General features: G+C 54.1%; 1 pseudogene; it reads right to left on the minus strand.

Moving 5' to 3' along the window:
* Positions 1 to 2190: 2190 nt before the first annotated feature.
* Positions 2191 to 2331, minus strand: LOC119446943 (U2 spliceosomal RNA; annotated as a pseudogene).
* Positions 2332 to 3938: the final 1607 nt, after the last annotated feature.

The raw sequence follows: 3938 nt of genomic DNA on the forward strand, positions 1-3938 counted from the left end.
GCTCCAGCGCAGTGTCAGATGGCGACTGCACAGCGAGCGCGCGCCGGCGCCAGTGCGTCTACCACGGCTACGACGTCACTCCTCTGGAATGCGCAGACCGGCGGCGGTGAGTCGCGCGCGGCGGCGGCGGAGTGCGCGAGAGGTGCCGGCTCCGGTGGCTCCGGTGCGCAAGCCGTGTGACATCACTGATCCTTGCGCATGCGCAGCACGGCTCTTGATGTGCCGCGCGAAACGGGCTTGGCTAGGCCAGTGTAGCTAACGCTACAAAATGCGCGCGTCCCTCTCACCACGCTCTCCGACGAAGCTCGTCGGTTCAAGGCCATTCGTCGCCGATTCGCCGTTCGCGCTTCGCGCCCGAATGGTTGTTTTTGTGCGTCCTCGCCGGCTCCAAATTTTAACGCGAAAGCGTTAAAGAGCTCGTTTCGCAGATCTCGTTTCGCATGTCCGTCACTAGCGCGTCAGCGGCACCAGAACTACCGGCACAGCGCAGTATTGTATCTTTCAACCTCGGAGACGCCGGTACTTGTTTCTTCGTAGTTCAATGCAGTGAACTCATGCGAAGAGGACGTCACACGACACACAGTCTCAATTTCCTCACCCTTGCAAGCAGCGGGTTTGTTCGTACCTCGAGCCACTGAAGTATCTGTCCTTGCATGCTTTCCGCACTTCACGTCAGGTCCAGTTCGTTGTCTTTTTTGGGGAACAGCAGACAAGTAGCTGGGACAGCGCGGAAAGATTGAAGGCACGGCGTCTCGTAATAACTCTGGCCGTTTCGGTTTGTCAAGGAGAACTTCGCCACCGAGCTCGCCATAATAGCACCGCCTGTCTATGTCACTGTCCGAGAAGTGCTTCTCGCAAACGTAGTCACGAGGCGTCAGCTGTCGGTCTTTTCTTGGTATGGCGCGAGCCCACACTTCCAACCGCACTGGGTCACTAGGAGCTTTGAAGGTAATTACCTTCTCCTTGCAGGACGCTGCAGTTCGGCACGAAACATTTGCGCCCCATCCTGAAGAACCACTGGTCGAAATCTGCAAAGCACTCTTTGTCGCGGCGTGAAAAGCGCGCGCAAACATCGGAGTCGGCGCCGCCGGCGAAACGCGCGGAAGCCACTGAGAGCGGCGAGCGCTAAAGAGAAAGAAAACCAGCAAATCGCGAAGGGATGCGCGAACTTATTGGGAACTCTCCCTCCCAAGGCCGTCCCTCCCTCGCTCCTCCCAAGGAGCGAGGGGCGCGTGCATGCGGCGGCAGACGTCGTCTGCTCAGGGGCCACTATTAGCAGTTCGTTTCAAGCGCTGTACTGCCTATAATTCTTGCAGTATCGATTAGTGACTGCAGCTAAAATATCTGTCATATCTACCGACTGATGTTACAGACAGAAATCTTAGAAATTTTACAATGTACGAGGCGCTATCGCGATTTTTATGCGTCCCGTCCATAGAAGAGCATGTAAAAGATGGCAACACGCCGAAAGCGTCATCTGTCGTGCTTCGGCGTAAACCGCATTAAGCCGTGACGCTATCGCGCCGCCCTCGCGCGCTGCCGCCGCCTAGAGATTCTCCTCCTCAAATACTTCTTTCTCCGTGAGGAGAGGAGCGTCGGAGAGGAGAGGAGGAATGCCGAGAGGAGAGGAGATGAGACAAGGAGAGGAGGGGGAGGAGGATGCGCATGCGCAGTAGGGGTGTGGACGCCGCACGGCGGATGGAGGGAGGGAGGGAGTGACATAGCCCCGACCATAAACTGCTTCGCATCTAAAAAACAGGTGCTTTAGGAGAAGAGAGCGCGGAGGAAAGAGTAGATGGCGGTACTTTTCTTATATAGGGACTTTAGTTATAACGCTGGTCGAGGATTTCTTCCGAGGCTTCGTGGGCAAAATCCAGTGCACGGACGCCTAATGTGAACCGCCACAGATCCCCGGTGTGAGAAAAGTGCTTATTTCCGTAAATACATAATTATTTCTTCATTCATTCGGAATGTTCTTCCTGCATTCCGTTTTGTTCCCTATCGTTGATCCATTATTTAACTCGGTCTCTCTCTCTCTCTACATTTCCCACTTTCCTTTTTCCCACTTTATTTTTTCGTGCTCTCCAACAGAATCTCTCTTCCGTTCTCTCACTTGTCCTCACGTTGACTTTCTTTTACAGCGAAGCTATATACCTGTACCTCCCAATGCATTTGTCGTGTCCGTGGGCAAAAATGTGGACCGATCCCGGAGATAGTGCAATACCGGGCCGACCCGCGGTGAATGCGAAGCAGGCTTCAAGCGCTCCGCCCCTAATAATAATAATAATAATAATAATAATAATAATAATAATAATAATAATAATAACAAATAAAAAAGCCGCAGTTTCGCCCCAAAGTGGAAGCATCGATTGCGATAGCAAATTGGTAGACAACTATACGAAGCAAAGATAGTAGTTTTAGTGGCTGTATAAACTTGTAAACATTCGCTTACTAAATAAACTAAATCAACAAGCACTGTGTCACGCGCGCACAGAACATGAACACATCTCGCTCGATGACCGCGGAAACTCGCTGTCAAAACGCCGGAGTGAGGAAGCGCGTCAGCAGCAGCAAGCGAATTCAACTTCGTGCCGTCTCTCGCTTGAACGCGAACTAAACGTCGAAAGCGCAGCGCATACGAAGCTACCGGCCGTCGGCGTACTTTGTACACATCGCAGATCGTTCTGAAGATGACGCCCGCGGGGGCGCGCACTTTGCCCACGTCGCAGCTTGTTTTCAAGCAGCAGCCGCCAGAGAAGAACCTCCCCCCCCCCCCCCCCCCGTGCCTCGCGCGCGAAAGCATACGGAGCGGTTCCGCCCCACCTTCCTCCCTCGCGCGCGCCAGATTGAGCTGCGAACGTGTTGACCCCCTCAAGCTTTCACTCGCTCATACAGCGTACGGCGCGCGGCGACGATGTTATCGTGTTTGGACTTTACACGGAACATCACGGCGACGGCGGAAATACGATTGGAGTATCCATATAATTGCTATCACAATAATAAAAAGAAGGCTTAAGCTTGCACTCGGCCGCGCAAGGCTTGAAACAGCGAAACTAGGTTTGGCTAAGTTTTGCTAGGAAATTCTAAGCGCTGCTTGGCACGGTATTCCCAATCGTCTCGCCGCCGACGCGCAGATTCTCGCTTGGCCGCTCGGCGCGCTTCAGGATGAGCTGCTTCTTCTTCGGGTGTCCGGATCTTCTTTGGTCGTCCCATGTCAAGGGTATATGTACTCGGCAGAGAGTCAACGAGAGTTCTGCCGCTGTCGCGGCGGCTCCGAGCTTAATCTCCCCGGTGACGTCACGGCCAGGCTGCGCGTCCACACTTGCCGGGGCGTGGCTAGTCGAAACCTGCCGAACCAACGCCAGAGGCGCCTGCTGCAGTCACAGACACCGCGCGCGTTCGGTGCAAACGCGGGGACACGGGGAAAGGTGGGCAGTGTAGGCAGCAGCTCTCTGCGCGTTGCCTCGTTGGTGCTGCTACAATTTATTTCTTTCTCTCTTTCGCTCTCATTATCTCTTTCCCTCTCCCGAGCATTGCGAGCGCAGCGCGCATGCTCTCCTTCCCTCTCCTTAACGTCCCGTGTCAAGGCAACATGTGCACTGCACGGAGAGGAGGTGAGGCACACGCCGCTCCGCGAGGTGGTTGCTAGGCAACGCAGTGACGTCATAGCTCGGCGAGGTTTTGCGACAGCAGGCGCCACTTTTACGGTTAGCTAGAACAGCTTCGCTTAGTCGATTAGTCGATTAGTGTACTGCAATCGTTTGTGAACAGCACAAGGACTCACGAGCAGGAGGCATTGCCATATACGCAGATGACAAAATGTATGTACAACCATACACCCTTGACTCGGAAAAGGGCAATGCCACCGACTGTGGGGATGTCTATGCCGTACAAACGAAAGACGGAATTGTGATATCCACTGTGTATATATCTCCAGG

The sequence above is a fragment of the Dermacentor silvarum genome, chromosome 3 (assembly GCF_013339745.2).
Source record: "Dermacentor silvarum isolate Dsil-2018 chromosome 3, BIME_Dsil_1.4, whole genome shotgun sequence".
Lineage (NCBI taxonomy): Eukaryota > Metazoa > Arthropoda > Arachnida > Ixodida > Ixodidae > Dermacentor > Dermacentor silvarum.